We start from the raw sequence: 18,469 nt of genomic DNA, 5'->3' as shown, positions 1-18,469 counted from the left end.
AAAATCTTAATCTTTGTAAAGTTTTGAATATATATTGAAATCACAAGGTCAAAGTTGACCTTGATAATATATTATGGCCTGAAACTTTTATTAATTAAGACTTTATTACTCTGATGTCCAAGTTTCATAAACCAAAATCTTAGGTTATGCTTTCAAAATCATAGCCTTGGTGAAGATTTTATATTGAGGGCCCCTTCAGATGAAACGCTATGCGTTTTGATTTGTGATTCATTTGTTGTGATTATGAAAATTAATCAAACAAGGTCTTGATAAGCTAGTGAGTGCTGAAGAGTCAAGCCATCAATAAATTCCTTCATTAGCATGCTTGTTTTCTTTTGAAAGCATTGTTACTCACACGGGTGACCGAAAAATGTCTTAAATTTTCCCCCCAAAAGATATCTTTTACACGTTTAAATCATGAAACATGATATTTACTTTTAAAAAGATGATCTTCAACAAATTCATCATTTCAAAGTTCAATGAACAATTATTGATGAGAACAAAAGTGCCAATGTAGAATTTCAGAGGTACATGTAAGTATCGTTTTAGTTTGAACAATATTTTTTTCCCCGTTATGACTATAGGGCAAATATCACTGTGTCAATGATGGCATTTACTCTACATATCCCAAGCGACGTTGAATCTGAAATATATCTTTATTAGGCATGTTAGGGGAGTAAAATTCAATTGCTTACTTTGAATATCTGACACAGACCTTGCCTATTTCATTTCAATTGAATATCATGAAAATTCTAGTGACCATGATGGCTATGCTTCAGTGTGAACACAATATTCTGTGAAAATGAAACGAAGGCTTAAACCTTTGGCCCAACTCTCTGCCGCATTAAAATACTTTTTATCTATAGGTGTATTGTACACTTGTTGCTCCATGTAAATCTGAATTTCATGAAACTCTCCCAGAAAGTAACTAGTAAAAATAAAAGGCCATAAAATAGGCCCTAATGTCAATTTGGAATAACGTCTAATTTCCTCTCCAATTATCACTGTGTACAATCTCGGATCATACAAGGGTACGTAACCCCTATTCATTATGGGGAAGCTTTTTTTTCAAAAGTGCACTGTCTGGTCAAATACTAGGTGGCAGTTATACAGTAACCTAATAACGGAATTCTGAACAAAAAAAATAAAGTTCATCCACTGTAAAAGCGCTGTTTAAAATTGTAAGCGAGTTGTTTAGCCAGTCACTATAACAACTATTGTTTCAAGTTTTGAACAAGTTGTTTATAAGTTTTAAACAAGTTGTTAAAAAGTTAAATCAATTTCATAAAGTTTAAACAATATACTGCTAGAGTGACTGGTTTAAACAACGAGCTGTTTTTTTTTTTTTACTCTGTCAGTTTGTGTGGATTCTTGAGTCTTAAGAATGACACGACATTTGCTCCTGTGACAAATGCTCCGGGCTTCGTTTCGTTTAAGATGTGGGGTTAAGATTGCGATATGGTTTTGTGTTGGGGTTAAGGCGGGGTATCCAAGCGTTGAATCTGGCCATTTGGTTAGTGTGGAATTTAGAGCTGAGCAATTGTCGCCGGAACAAATTTTAATGTAATGTAACTGTCTAAAGAAGTACGCACACAACGACACACCCACTAATATCGCACACACATGCCCATACCCGCATGCACAAACGAATCGACTATCAACTCTCCAGTCTCATCGTGAGCGGTTATAAAACGAAAAATGGTGGCAAATTTCGTCTCAAGTGTTTGTTCATTTATTTTTTTCAACATTTTTCATTTACATGTAATCACCATACGCTCACACACTCGTTTCACACTTTTTTGGTTGAGCAAGTTCATTTGAAACCCGAAAAAAATAAAGGGTGTCTGGCATTTTATGAATCTGAAATGATTATTACTTTTTTATTTTTATTTTTTATTATTATTTTGTTATTATTTTTTTTTTCTTTGGGGGAGGGGTAAAATCAGTGACGATTTCCTGGTGGAAGATAGGGAAGCGAGAAAAAAGGGAGAGGTGCTACATGCAATTTTAACACGTAAAGTCAAAGCATGGTTTCAAAATTATTGTCAGAGGTGTTCCCGTTTAAAAGATTCCATACGACGTTACTCCATTAAAAACTGTGCTCCTCATCTTATGGAACAATTTCGTGTGTGTTTGCAGAGTCATGTGCACATGGTTTGATGGATCATAAAGCAATATAAGATCCATAAAAGACACCAAACATAAACTTCGCCCTACTCCGTAAACACACAACCCCGTGATTGCTTTTATGACTTTTAAACCTTCTGTCTTGTGACCAATTACACGAGAGGGTTGTAGACCCGGAGGGGGGGGGGGGCACTCAAATGAATTGATGTGCACATGCGTGATCAGATTATTTCTAAACGATCCCTAAACGAGTTTTTTCCTTGGATCAAAATAACTCTCTCAACTAGTTTTTCGCGGGCTTTATTTACACATTTTGGCCCCTAAACAATTTGTCGCCAAAATATGACCCCGGGGAAAAAAATATACCTGAAACATGTTTGGCTAAACTGAAGAAAAAAAACTTTGAATTAAAAATATGCACTAAATACGTTTGACGCCTTGTTTGACCAATGACTAAACTTTCAAAACTACCCTTTTTCTTGGAAATTAGTGTTTTTTTTAGACCCGCGTCCATAACGGAAAAACACCCCTTTAAACGCGTTTTTTGGTCAGTAATGTGTACAGTTATATATTTGGACTGCCCCTCCCGGGGTTGTAGACCAGTCTAGACTAGGTTTTGATCAACGCAACCATAACAAGACAGGGAAAGTTAAAGCCAAAACCAAGCGAAGTATATATAGGACCCTACCTGTAACTTGAAGTATTTATTTGCTAAAAAAATATGTGAGTGAGATAGGACAAATAAAAATGATCTCAAATTTGACAAATGATGCAATCGCAGAAGTTAAATAAACACAAAAAAATGAATGCACTTTAAAAGTGCTGAGTCGGGACTAATATGTTTACTTATTCTCTGTACACGCCTATAACGTATCTCATCCATAATGGTCTTGGCGCGTTTGGAAACGGTCCATTTTCCTCTATAGCTCGCTCGTGAAACTTTTAGGCAAATAAGTTGGAGGCATTCTTGGCGTGTTTTTTTCGTCGTCTACTCCCCCTTGGAACTCTCTGTACATTTAATCATTAACCACAGGAATCAGAAACTCCAGGGTAGACCCTTACTTTTCACCAAACATTATTTTACTATTTCCCATGTAAGGGGTTTTAGACAGATATTTGTCATTGTTGTTCTATTTATATTCTGATTTATGCTGTAAGTCATCGTCACAATCAGGTAAGATTCCTCAATGTTCTAAATTGTCAAGAGATTGCCATTTTTTTAATTAAAATATTCGGGGAATATACATCATTTTGAAATATTATGCCACAATGGAGGTGGACCCTTCCGCCAAGTGATGTAAGGAATAGGGAGTTAATGATTATTTTTTTTAAAGGTTAATGAGAATATGAATTGTGTATGTTTTCAAAAAGATTCTTCCACAAAAAAGAGCCATTGCACTCTGTAAATTGTAATATTAGTTTTAAAACATTTTGTTGTGCAAAGTATTTCTATTTCTATTTCCTTTATATTTCCTTTCTCTTAACCGCTTAGAGGCAATTTGCTAATTTGTGGTATATAAATTGGTTATTATCATTTTATTTCATACAAATGCATGCAACACGATAATCAGATAAAATTGGTAAAAACACGATCAATATAAGATTTTTCTTAAATGAAGAATCAAAATTGAATGGGCGATATGTTACTTATATAGTATAAGCAGGTTATGATCACAATATTATTTTAAGCATACACAACAAAAACTGTGGCGTTAACCGGTGTACATAGAGGACCACACCAGTTATTTTACACCGGTGTTAAATTGGTGGTGTTAGTTTTACACCTATAGGTGTTATTACAACACATATGGTTGTGACATTTACACTATTTGGTGTTATGTTCAATCTCTAGGGTGTTATATTAACACCTCAGGGTGTGGTCCTCTATTAACACCAATTGGTGTCAGTTTTAACACCACAGTTTTTACAGTGTATACATGTAAGAATGAAGAGTGTGTGAACCCAGCATGTTACTCATTCTGATCATTTATAAGTTTCTGAATGATACACATTTGGAAACAGAATGACAAAACGATCCCCTGGCTATAATCCCACTGTTTAAAGGGAAATTTTAAAACTCATTAAAACGAGTTATACTAACTTTAAGTTCTGATATGAGACAACCTAAATGCTGAAAAGTTTAAATTGACCATGCATAAAAAGGTTTAAGATCCTTACATTGGCTCCCTGTAAAACAGCGTATTATGTTCAAGATTTTGTTGTTAACTTTCCATTGTGTTCATGGCTCATCTCCCCAGTACCTTATTTCACTGATCTAAAGTTATACCCCTTGAAGATCCTTACGTTCCTCCCTTTCCAATTCTCATGTTACTCCCAAGGTTTCCAAAACCTGGGGTGAAAGATCATTTGTTTACTCATCCTCGAAGCTATGGAACAGCCTCCCTCATAACATCAAACAGTGCTTGACTTCTGAAACTTTCAAAGATTTTACCGCAAAACATTTCAGTTCAATTCTTCTTAATTTCTTTTACAATTTCCTAAAAAGCGCATTGAGCACTCTACAGAGTGGATTTGGCGCGATATAAGTCTTAATTATTATTATTGCTTTATTTATATATATGTTCATAAACTAATTTGAAGCTTATAAAAAAGCAATAAGTGAAACCGGTATAAGATATCATTCTGATTTATGTTTGAAGGTTCTAAGTAATTTTTAAGATCCCCAGATTACAGTGCATAATCTCATAAGGAAATTTGCCCTGATTATAATTTGGTTAAAAGATAATAGTGATATATTATTTCTTAAAGTTTTGATTTGAGACGGCGTCAATGACAAGCTGTTTTATAATTATGTCGGGGGATATGAAAAAAAACAAGTTGAAAGTGATACTGCGAAGCGACCAAGCTTGTCATTTGGGCAGTTTTTGGAGTTTTAAAAGTGAAATATGAAGGCTTTCGTGCACACTTTTGGTGATTTTTTTAAAATAATTTTCAATGAAATTACTTTAGAAAATTTAGGGGTCATCATGCCCCCGTATTGTCGTTGCGAGCATTTTGGGGCCGGTGTGAAATCGCCCCCAAACGCCTCAAACAGACACTCCAAAATGTATTTGAAGTGCATTATTAGAACTGAAACTTATCTCTACACCAGGAAAAATTCACTTAACAAAAAAAATCAACTAAAATATTTATAAAAAAAGTAGAAGGGCCTGATATTTCACTCTCTCAACTCATATGCACTTGATCCACTTCCATCGAGGATTTGGGCTAAATTCCGCCTGCCAGTTCCGGGGACCAACCAACGTAGTATTTCGATGAAGAGCACTCCGTCGATTCACCGGTTGTCCCTACGATGGAAAAGGTGAAATACACGCGCGCCTATGGGGATTGTGGACTGTAGGAAAAATCGTATAAAATTACACTCTTTGATATTTCTACGAAGACGAAGTTTTCGGTTGTTCGTAACATCAAAGCTATTGACAGAGTATCGTTCGCTGATGAACTGAAGCAGAGCAACATTGCTGGTGGCTCCTCTCTGGACAGTGGCGTAACGTGGGTCACAGCATTTGGGGGGGGGGCACCAGCAAAAATTTCGAGTCACTTAGGGAGCGCGCGAAGCGCGCTCAGTTGTCAAGTATTCTGACCTGATAGAGATATTTTAAGGACATGCTGGACATGTATCTCACTGATTAAATAATGCGGGCGCGAAGCGCGAGCTGAAAAATTTTGATATTCAGAGCTGAAAACAATAAATCTTTTCAAAATGTACGAATCCTTGTTCATTTTTGTTTAAAATGTCACCTTTCTCATTCTTAGAATTTTTTATCACATATCTGCACTCAGTCATCCACTTATCTCACTTATTGATCTTTGTCCAATACACACACTCCTATTCCTTCCATAACTGAGTTTACTTGAGCGAATAAAAAGGAAACACGTGAAAACAGCATATACATTTGTATAAATGTAATTTAATATGTATTAATCATAACAAATAAATAGATAAAAACATATATATATATATCATCCTGTCACAGTTACATGAAGATAATTTCATCTTCCTCTTACAGCTACATGAAGATAATTTCATCTTCGTTAAACAGCTACATGAAGATAATTTCATCTTCGTTTAACATCTACATGAAGATAATTTTATCTTCGTTTAACAGCTACATGAAGATAATTTCATCTTTGCTTAACAGCTACATGAAGATAATTTCATCTTCGTTTAACAGCTACACTAAGATAATTTCATCTTCGTTACACAGCTACATGAAGATAATTTCATCTTCGTTTAACAGCTACATGAAGATAATTTCATCTTCGTTTAACAGTTACATGAAGATAATTTCATCTTCCTCTTACAGCTACATGAAGATAATTTCATCTTCGTTTAACAGCTACATGAAGATAATTTCATCTTCGCTACTCAGCTACATGAAGATAATTTCATCTTCGTTTAACAGTTACATGAAGATAATTTCATCTTCCTCTTACAGCTACATGAAGATAATTTCATCTTCGTTTAACACCTACATGAAGATAATTTCATCTTCGTTTAACAGCTACATGAAGATAATTTCATCTTCCTCTTACAGCTACATGAAGATAATTTCATCTTCGTTTAACAGCTACATGAAGATAATTTCATCTTCGCTACTCAGCTACATGAAGATAATTTCATCTTCGTTTAACTGTTTACATGAAGATAATTTCATCTTCCTCTTACAGCTACATGAAGATAATTTCATCTTCGTTTAACAGCTACATGAGGATAATTTCATCTTCGCTACTCAGCTACATGAAGATAATTTAATCTTCGTTTAACTGTTACATGAAGATAATTTCATCTTCCTCTTACAGCTAAATGAAGATGATTTCATCTTCGTTTAACAGCTACATGAAGATAATTTCATCTTCGTTTAAGAGTTACATGAAGATAATTCCATCTTCCTCTTACAGCTATATGAAGATAATTTCATCTTCGTTTAACAGCTACATGAAGATAATTTCATCTTCGCTACTCAGCTACATGAAGATAATTTCATCTTCGTTTAACTGCTACATGAAGATAATTTCATCTTCGTTTAACACCTATATAAAGATAATTTTATCTTCGTTTAACAGCTACATGAAGATAATTTCATCTTCCTCTTACAGCTACATGAAGATAATTTCATCATCGTTTAACAGCTACATGAAGATAATTTCATCTTCGTTACACTGCTACATGAAGATAATTTCATCTTCGTTTAACACCTACATAAAGATAATTTCATCTTCGTTTAACAGCTACATGAAGATAATTTCATCTTCCTCTTACAGCTACATGAAGATAATTTCATCTTCGTTTAACAGCTACATGAAGAAAATTTCATCTTCGCTACTCAGCTACATGAAGATAATTTCATCTTCGTTTAACAGTTACATGAAGATAATTTCATCTTCCTCTTACAGCTACATGAAGATGATTTCATATTCGTTTAACACCTACATGAAGATAATTTCATCTTCGTTTAACAGCTACATGAAGATAATTTCATCTTCCTCTTACAGCTACATGAAGATAATTTCATCTTCGTTTAACAGCTACATGAAGATAATTTCATCTTCGCTACTCAGCTACATGAAGATAATTTCATCTTCGTTTAACAGCTACATGAAGATAATTTCATCTTCGCTACTCAGCTACATGAAGATAATTTCATCTTCGTTTAACTGTTACATGAAGATAATTTCATCTTCCTCTTACAGCTACATGAAGATAATTTCATCTTCGTTTAACAGCTACATGAAGATAATTTCATCTTCGCTACTCAGCTACATGAAGATAATTTCATCTTCGTTTAACTGTTACATGAAGATAATTTCATCTTCCTCTTACAGCTACATGAAGATAATTTCATCTTCGTTTAACACCTACATGAAGATAATTTTATCTTGGTTTAACAGCTACATGAATATAATTTCATCTTCCTCTTACAGCTACATGAAGATAATTTCATCTTCGTTTTTCAGCTACGTGTAGATAATTTCATCTTCATTACACAGCTACACGAAGATAATTTCATCTTCGTTTAACAGTTACATGAAAATAATTTCATCTTCCTCTTACAGCTACAAGAAGATAATTTCATCTTCGTTACTCAGCTACGTGTAGTAATTTCATCTTCATTACACAGCTACTCGAAGATAATTTCATCTTGGTTTAACAGTTACATGAAATTAATTTCATCTTCCTCTTACAGCTACATGAAGATAATTTCTTCTTCGTTTAACAGCTACATGAAGATAATTTCATCTTCCTCTTACAGCTACATGAAGATAGTTTCGTCATCGTTTAACAGCTACATAAAGATAATTTCATGTTCGTTACACAGCTACACGAAGATAATTTCATCTTCGTTTAACACCTACATAAAGATAATTTCATCTTCGTTTAACAGCTACATGAAGATAATTTCATCTTCCTCTTACCATGCTTACAGCTACATGAAGATAATTTTATCTTCGTTAAACAGCTACATAAAGATAATTTCATCTTCGTTTAACACCTACATGAAGATAATTTTATCTTCGTTTAACAGCTACATGAAGATAATTTCATCTTCCTCTTACAGCTACATGAAGATAATTTCATCTTCGTTACTCAGCTACGTGTAGATAATTTCATCTTCGTTACACAGCTACACGAAGATAATTTCATCTTCGTTTAACACCTACATAAAGATAATTTTATCTTCGTTTAACAGCTACATAAAGATAATTTCATGTTCGTTAGACAGCTACACGAAGATCATTTCATCTTCGTTTAACACCTACATAAAGATAATTTCATCTTCGTTTAACAGCTACATGAAGATAATTTCATCTTCCTCTTACAGCTACATGAAGATAATTTCATCTTCGTTTAACACCTTCATGAAGATAATTTTATCTTCGTTTAACAGCTACATGAAGATAATTTCATCTTCCTCTTACCATGCTTACAGCTACATGAAGATAATTTTATCTTCGTTAAACAGCTACATAAAGATAATTTCATCTTCGTTTAACACCTACATGAAGATAATTTTATCTTCGTTTAACAGCTACATGAAGATAATTTCATCTTCCTCTTACAGCTACATGAAGATAATTTCATCTTCGTTACTCAGCTACGTGTAGATAATTTCATCTTCGTTACACAGCTACACGAAGATAATTTCATCTTCTTCTTACCATGCTTACAGCTACATGAAGATAATTTCATCTTCCTCTTACAGCTACATGAAGATAATTTCATCTTCTTCTTACCATGCTTACAGCTACATGAAGATAATTTTATCTTCGTTAAACAGCTACATAAAGATAATTTCATCTTCGTTTAACACCTACATGAAGATAATTTTATCTTCGTTTAACAGCTACATGAAGATAATTTCATCTTCCTCTTACAGCTACATGAAGATAATTTCATCTTCGTTACTCAGCTACGTGTAGATAATTTCATCTTCGTTACACAGCTACACGAAGATAATTTCATCTTCGTTTAACACCTACATGAAGATAATTTCATCTTCGTTTAACAGCTACATGAAGATAATTTCATCTTCGTTTAACAGCTACATGAAGATAATTTCATCTTCGTTTAACAGCTACATGAAGATAATTTCATCTTCCTCTTACAGCTACATGGAGATAAATTCATCTTCGTTAAACAGCTACATAAAGATATTTTCATCTTCGTTTAACAGCTACATGAAGATAATTTCATCTTCGTTACACAGCTACACGAAGATAATTTCATCTTCGTTTAACACCTACATAAAGATAATTTCATCTTCGTTTAACAGCTACATGAAGATAATTTCATCTTCCTCTTACAGCTACATGAAGATAATTTCATCTTCGTTTAACACCTTCATGAAGATAATTTTATCTTCGTTTAACAGCTACATGAAGGTAATTTTATCTTCCTCTTACAGCCACATGAAGATAATTTCATCTTCCTCTTACAGCCACATGAAGATAATTTCATCTTCCTCTTACCATGCTTACAGCTACATGAAGATAATTTCATCTTTGTTAAACAGCTACATAAAGATAATTTCATCTTCGTTTAACTGTTACATGAAGATAATTTCATCTTCCTCTTACAGCTAAATGAAGATGATTTCATCTTCGTTTAACAGCTACATGAAGATAATTTCATCTTCGTTTAACAGCTACATGAAGATAATTTCATCTTCCTCTTACAGCTACATGAAGATAATTTCATCTTCGTTTAACAGCTACATGAAGATAATTTCATCTTCGTTTAACAGCTACATGAAGATAATTTCATCTTCGTTACACAGCTACACGAAGATAATTTCATCTTCGTTTAACACCTACATAAAGATAATTTCATCTTCGTTTAACAGCTACATGAAGATAATTTCATCTTCCTCTTACAGCTACATGAAGATAATTTCATCTTCGTTTAACACCTTCATGAAGATAATTTTATCTTCGTTTAACAGCTACATGAAGATAATTTCATCTTCCTCTTACAGCTACATGAAGATAATTTCATCTTTGTTAAACAGCTACATAAAGATAATTTCATCTTCGTTTAACTGTTACATGAAGATAATTTCATCTTCCTCTTACAGCTAAATGAAGATGATTTCATCTTCGTTTAACAGCTACATGAAGATAATTTCATCTTCGTTTAACAGTTACATGAAGATAATTCCATCTTCCTCTTACAGCTATATGAAGATAATTTCATCTTCGTTTAACAGCTACATGAAGATAATTTCATCTTCGTTACACAGCTACATGAAGATAATTTCATCTTCGTTTAACAGCTACATGAAGATAATTTCATCTTCGTTTAACACCTTCATGAAGATAATTTTATCTTCGTTTAACAGCTACATGAAGATAATTTCATCTTCCTCTTACAGCTACATGAAGATAATTTCATCTTCGTTTAACAGCTACATGAAGATAATTTCATCTTCGTTTAACAGCTACATGAAGATAATGTAATCTTCGTTTAACTGTTACATGAAGATAATTTCATCTTCCTCTTACAGCTAAATGAAGATGATTTCATCTTCGTTTAACAGCTACATGAAGATAATTTCATCTTCGTTTAACAGTTACATGAAGATAATTCCATCTTCCTCTTACAGCTATATGAAGATAATTTCATCTTCGTTTAACAGCTACATGAAGATAATTTCATCTTCGCTACTCAGCTACATGAAGATAATTTCATCTTCGTTTAACAGCTACATGAAGATAATTTCATCTTCGTTTAACACCTACATGAAGATAATTTTATCTTCGTTTAACAGCTACATGAAGATAATTTCATCTTCCTCTTACAGCTACATGAAGATAATTTCATCTTCGTTTAACAGCTACGTAAAGATAATTTCATCTTCGTTTAACAGCTACATGAAGATAATTTCATCTTCGTTTAACAGCTACATGAAGATAATTTCATCTTCGTTTAACAGCTACACTAAATTTGTCAATAATTCCTTGAACACTGTGAAAGTTATTTGATCCACAAGTTTTTGATAAAATTGTGGTTACCATGGCAACACTTTGTCTAAGAAACTCAGAAAACATGTTATCCACATCTGTATATCAATGCTATTATGCCAATGCAATTTGATTTCAATTACTAAAAATTATGGAAGCATGTGAGTGCCCTCCACAAGACTTTTAAGAAAACATGTGGTTAGCATGGCAATGCTTTGTGCGATACAAACAAAATGGACAATTTGCACAACTACACAGTCTATAGAGTATCATGATCATACACACCAAATTTGACCTTCACAGCTTAAATTCTTCAGTTTGATAAAAAAGTAAGTTGTTACCATGGTAACACATTTTCTTATACTAACACATTGGTGTCTTGCATAACTACACCTATAGAACATCATACATACTAAATTTGACCCAAATTTGTCAAAAGCTGTGAAAGTTATTTGATCTGCAGAATTTAAGTAAAATTGTGGTTACCATAGGAATGCTTTGTCTGACAAACACAAAAAACAAATTTTCTTCATGTATACCTCAATGCCATAATGCCTACCAAATTTAACTTCAATTGCTTCAAAATTGCGGTCATTTATTCCACAGACAAGGTATTGGTAAAATTGTGATTTCCATGGCAACACACAATAAGTGTCTTGCATAACTACACCTATACATTGTAGATCATCACACATACCAAATTTGAAATGAATTGCTTAAATACTGTGGAATAATCTGCTCCACTACATGTAGGTTTTGGTGAAATTGTTGTTACCATGGCAACTCATTGCCAAAAAAAAATGTCTTGCACATCTACACCTCAATGCTATCATTTACCCTATGTGTCATTAAAATTAAAGATTGTAGACAGAGTTTGCAATGCAAGATTTTGCAACGGACCGACTGACATCACACTGATTCCTTTATACCCCCTTCAAACTATGTTTGGTGGGGATATTAATTAAAGGTATGAATGTGACATCATCAGCTCAATCAATATTTGCAAACAACTGTTTCCACAAGTGAACTTGACAACATGAAATTACATAACTTGAATAATCACTTGTAATGATATTTTAGTTTTTTCCTTGCTACACTATACTGTACCTTTTAAAATCATTATTACTTTATGGCCTATACCCTCTTTTAAACTGAAGATAATATTCATAATAATAATGATCAGGATCATTACATTTCTCTGACACCTCATATCATCAACAAAAGGTGATAGATAATGTATAATACCTATTTTTCAAAATCATAAGATATTTAGTAGTTTAAAAATGGGGGCTATTACTGTCAATGCTCTCGACTATAGAATGAATGCTTTCAGAGTGTTGAGGGAAGGATGAAAAAAAATGTAACATTTATTCCAGTACTATGAGTTCAGTTCTTGGTTTGCTCAAAGTTAGGGTTCCACTTCCTGGGAAGCCTGTCTGTTTCTGTAAGATGGAAACAAGTGTGTGACGATACATGATATGGCCTGAATGAGTGGTTACTCTCCTTTCCCTCCTCTGCTGTACCATGGGGTCCATGTAAATGTTGCCATCCAAGAAAACCAGTGTACCATGATTCTTTCATAAATGTATCCTCTGAAATACTAACCTATATTTTCAACTTCCATCTAAGGAGGATCCTTTTCAAGATTGCTGCTGAGGACCAATGTTCATCTGGTAAAGACAAAGCAAAGGAACAAATGTACTTAATTTGTAATGCCAACGAACGGTATCATTAGGAAGTTTGGTCTCATTGAAGGTCACTTTCATATAATAAGTATAACAAATTTTTTTACAGTGGAACTTTATTTCAAGAAGAGCACTGATATACCAAACTCTTGTATAACAACAAGGTGATCCCATCTCTTTGCATTTTTTTTTTTTGGGGGGGGGCTGGGGAGGAGTTTGTCCCATCCAAAAAAAGTCTTAATCTAATTCTATACCATTTTTTCCTTTCATGCACTTTATCGCTTCATGCATGTTATTGCATTTCAACTAGCACAGATGTATGCACTCGTCTATGAACCTCTTTATTGGATTAAAATGTGAGCACATTTTACGCTATGAATGCCTAAACTGATATGTCTGCATTCTAGAAAAAGAAGCACTATGCAAACGTAGCATTAGCCAAAAATTTACCTATACCAATGGCAATTCTGTGGAGAATTTGCAATTGCTAAAAATAAAAAAAAGATCCTGTGATTACTGAATTATTTGTGCTAACTCTAAGGCTGCGTTTATGCGACCTAAAACCAGAATCATAATTTGAATCATGATTCAAATCACAAACATGAATCACAATATCACAGAATCAGCGTTTAAATGACCTTCATTCCAATGCTGTTTCTCCTCAGATTCAGGCCAATCCAGTGTGCATCACTAGTGCGCAGTTTGACAGAGGAAGTTTTTCGCACGTGTTTCGGCTCTCGAAAAATCTTTTGCTTCCAGAATTCAGTCTACACATGTACCTCTTTTGTTTACTTCTATCGTATAGGGTCCATATGCTTCTATTCATCAAAATGGTGTTCAGAAGTGAATTTCAGTGTAGATCCAATTCGATATTGATACTGTATACTAAACAATAACTGAGATAATTGTCTGTCCAGTTAACTCATTTACTACAACTTGAAGTTGAAGACATGGCCAAAAAATGAAAAATAGTGGACGATGCGATGACCAACACAGAACATGACAAGAAATGCATGATCATCATGTACATACAGTGAGCATATATAGAGCGCCTTGAGCTTGGCAAGAGTCAAACCGAAAGTAGCCCGACACAACAGTGAGGTCATAGAATGATTGTAATCATATCGTTTATTCGAACATTTTCATACGACGTGATTCTGCAGAAATGTCTTTCCAAACGCCCCTTTTTTGTGTTTCATGTTTGTGATTCTAATCATGATTATATTCAATTCGACTAAACACAATAGTGATTCTGCAGAATCATGATTCAGATCATGATTCTAGGGTAAAAGAGTGGCAGATAAACACACCCTACAGTATATCTATGCAATTTGGCTGGAAAGTCATTCCAGCTAAAGTATACACACATGTTTATCTTTTTAATTTTCATTATAAAGAGTTTGATATTTGGGCTACATTTTATGTCAAACCACAGTCTTAAAAAGCAAGAATATTGCAAGCTTACATTCCATTCACTTTCACCAAAGCCTTTAAAGTATGTGCTATGTTTAGTTGAAAATTACTATGAGGTGGGAAGGGGGGGGGGGGTGGGTGGATGTCAAATCCTCCCTAATATGGGGTAAAAGTAACTGAGAACTTTTGCATGTAAATGAAATATTCAAATTCAATGATGAACTGGCCAACTGGGGGGGGGGGGGATATGGTTGCAATTAATTATAAGAAATTATGACATAATGAATATTTCCAATTCATTTTGAGGCATAATGTGGAAAACATATATAAAAAAGTGTACCTTTCAAATGGTAATATGGGCCATTCCTTCCTCCACATACAAAAAAGGCATACAAATGCACACCTCTTCAGACTTGCTCTCAACTTTTTCCATCGTGTGATTGTAAATGCTAGATTGAGTAAGACATGGTCAGGTGTATCCTGTCAAAAGTTGGTAACTTTTCTCCAAATCAATTAGGAAAGTCATAACGCCAAGCTAGTGATTTCAAAACTTTGGAGGACTGCATCTGATCCAGCAGAAGTTTGGTGCACTGCATTTCATTAGCCCATCTATGGTAAAAGAAAAGTTGGAAATACAAACAATGTTTATAAACAAACTATCCCAAAACAAAGGAAAGTCAGCAAAACAAAATAAATCCAAAGTCTACTGGAATATTATTCAAATATCATTTATCTTTTGCAATTTTTACCTTTGTTCAAATGGAACAAGAGCAACAGCTGTCCCCATCCCATGACTTCTCAAAGTGAATTGCAAAAACCCTTTATTGATTCTGACAACAGTTCCTGGAAATTACATGTATTTTTTTCTTCAATGTGAGAAGCAATCTTAGTATCAGCATAACGTTTCATGACTTTTTTCAGAGTCTCCAATAAATTGTGATACAAGTTAGCGATGCCAGAGTGCGCAGTTCAGTCATTACACAACATAATTTTCTCTGAAAAGAGCATGCCAAAAAATGCCTCAAACACCTGATTTGATGTACCATTCCAATACACACTGCTTTTTTTAAATAAAGTCTTTCTTCTACTTCAGTTCCACTTCAATTTGTACTCTGTTTGATAGCAAAGGTGCCATCAACAAAATTTATGTCATAAATCATTAAAAGTCAGTAACAATTTATGGCCCCCTTAAGATCTCAGCCGCGGATCTCGCGATCACAACGAAAATTTGCATGATGGTAGAGAATGACATAATCTACGCATTTGCATTGGTACATTTCACTGAATTCATATATTTTTATTATATATGAATTAATTATTCTAATTTATTCTTGAAATCATACTTTTTGCTCTGATTCCCTATTAAAGCTCCTAGAACTTTTTTTTGGTGAATATAATCTTTACTGCATTCCTAAAAATTGTGAATGAAAAAAATTCTGGTACCAAGACCGATTTCTTATGTACATGTATCTTATTGTCTTTCAATTTCTTATGTATTTCTTTGTTTTTTTTTACTTTTTGATTTTTTAATGGAAATTGTTCCAGACTTAATTCTGATCATAAACGAGGCAAAATTAATGAAATTTAATCAGTACAAGTAGAAATAATGATACATTGATGAATTTGAGCTAAATACAAAATTTGCATTGGATTTGTACATGAAATCATGTTTATGAGCAATTTTGGGTCTAACATAATGTTGCGTAATGTCGTAAAGTTCTGCGTACCTGGGTGTCACAAATTTGGTCTCAAAATTTGCGCAAGACTTGAAAGTAAAAAGTCAGTGAGCGGCGAAGTCAAAAAAATTGCACAGCAGATATAATGCAAAAAAATTCCAGGCGGGGGCATTATGCCCCCCCCCCCCGGGAGAATTGGGTTAAGACCTGTGAAAAATTACTGCTAACTTAAACAATTAAGAGAGTGAGATACATGTATGTCACTACAATGCTTGTCAAAAGTTTCAAACAACATCCCTTCCTCATTGTTACGATCTGCATGCATTAGAGACACAGACCTTCCTCCACTGCTTGAGAGATGAACATGTGATTCTAAAACATATAGGATGATAAATTCCCGCTGGTTCTACAGTACTTTTGTTACTCCAAGTACAAGAAACATGTGAATTTTCATACTCTCAACCCGTTAGTGCAATGTTGATATTTACAGATACGAGTATGGGACCTACTGTATTTTGCTTGTTAACGATATATTACCTTTCTTGTTATTCCAAATATTCCAATCTTATTTTCTCCGGGGGGGGGGGGCACTTACATTGATGAGTGGATACCATGCGCGACCCCAAAACACGTAAAAAGGATGTCTTTTTCACGATAGGGCACGTTACGTACGTAACGTGATAAGGGTGTCAAAAACACAAAAATAATGAAAAAAGGGTATCTATTTCGCTAGGAAAATTACGTGCTTAGGGTCGAATTTGCGGGGATGATAAAAAAATTAAAATGTTTGATAAAAGATGTCCTTTTTGCCCCAACACTTCGTGTTGAGAGTCCGATTTGCGCGAGGTGTAGAAAGGTGGGGTCGTACTAACCCAAATGAGGTAAAGCCGACGACCGAAGGACACGTAACAATAAAACATTCCTGTACTTGTTTAGGGGTTCATATCAGGGAATATTTGCGAAGAGTATCGTTTTGTTTCCAATCTTTGTTAAGGGTAGGGTATCACATGCCAATCCTTGTTAAGGGGTACATTTTCAGAATATGGAAATTACGTGTTTAGGGTGCTTTTCGAGACCCCATGGTCGCGCATGGTATCCACTCGTGAATGGAAGTGGCACCACCCCCCCCCCGGGATTTTCTCCACTTAAAAAAAAAATCAGATCTAAGTCATCTAACTACATGTATATATTAACCCTTCCAATTGATTTTGCCCCTTGTTTCTCATTATGTCCATACACGTATACATATGTATTTTCTTTACTTTAAAAAAAAATCTTCTATGTATTTGTATTTTTATTTTTTTTTTTAAAACAAGTCCACACCTAGTTTCCCAGAATAGCATTTTCCATTTATGTGAATACCAGATGAAAGAGCACTGTCGATTAATTGTTTTGCTCACAAGCATACAGTAGGTTCCGTGACCGGGGATCGAACCCCAGACTTTCAAATGAACAGTTGGCGCATTATACCATTCAGCCATTGCGCCTCTTCAATGTATGAACCGATACAAGCAGTAAGGGCGCCCTCCCTTATTTACTAAGTTTGTAATAAGAAATGAAGAGAATACTTGATATTCATATAAAAAAAGAATGCCATACCATAATAATACAAAGAATATCGTAATGGCATGCGCAAGGGGGGGGGGCATGCCCCCCCCCCAAAGAAACGGTATGCCAGTCGGGGGACCTTGGAATGAGTGTGCTCAGTGGCGGATCCAGGGCCCCCCCCCCCTCATCATTTAATTTTCAAAGCGAAAAAGAAATGAGCTAGAAACAGCACTTTTAAAACGTCAAAATTTTCAAGCTCGCTCGCTTTGTTATTCATTCTCTTGATGTTGTTGCCAGTAGTTTGTCATTTCATACCGTCATTCCATAATCAAAAAAGGAAAACTGTCAATATGTAATAACTTTGGGCAATCATTGCCCCGACAAAAAGATTAGAGTTTTTGCACCTGAAACTATATCGGGAAGATATTTATTTGGTAAAAATTATTACATGTTTATTCACGTCCTCGTTCGCTTTCGCTTGCTCACACTCACACACACAAAGAAATAAATGTTCATTCTGGAATGACTTTAGCGGGT

At 34.3% G+C, this 18,469-nt stretch overlaps 1 long non-coding RNA gene across 1 annotated transcript; it reads right to left on the bottom strand.

Annotated features, from left to right (window-relative positions):
- Positions 1-12,415: 12,415 nt before the first annotated feature.
- LOC121412719 lies at positions 12,416-15,690 on the bottom strand. Its single transcript, XR_005969656.1, has 2 exons — positions 15,049-15,690; positions 12,416-13,280 (listed from the first exon to the last, which is right to left on the bottom strand). It is a non-coding gene; the product is annotated as an uncharacterized LOC121412719 (long non-coding RNA).
- Positions 15,691-18,469: the final 2,779 nt, after the last annotated feature.

The sequence above is a fragment of the Lytechinus variegatus genome, chromosome 4 (genome assembly GCF_018143015.1).
Source record: "Lytechinus variegatus isolate NC3 chromosome 4, Lvar_3.0, whole genome shotgun sequence".
In the NCBI taxonomy this organism is placed as follows: domain Eukaryota; kingdom Metazoa; phylum Echinodermata; class Echinoidea; order Temnopleuroida; family Toxopneustidae; genus Lytechinus; species Lytechinus variegatus.
Note: the sequence above shows the minus strand (reverse complement) of the source record. Positions and strands in the feature narration are given on the sequence as shown.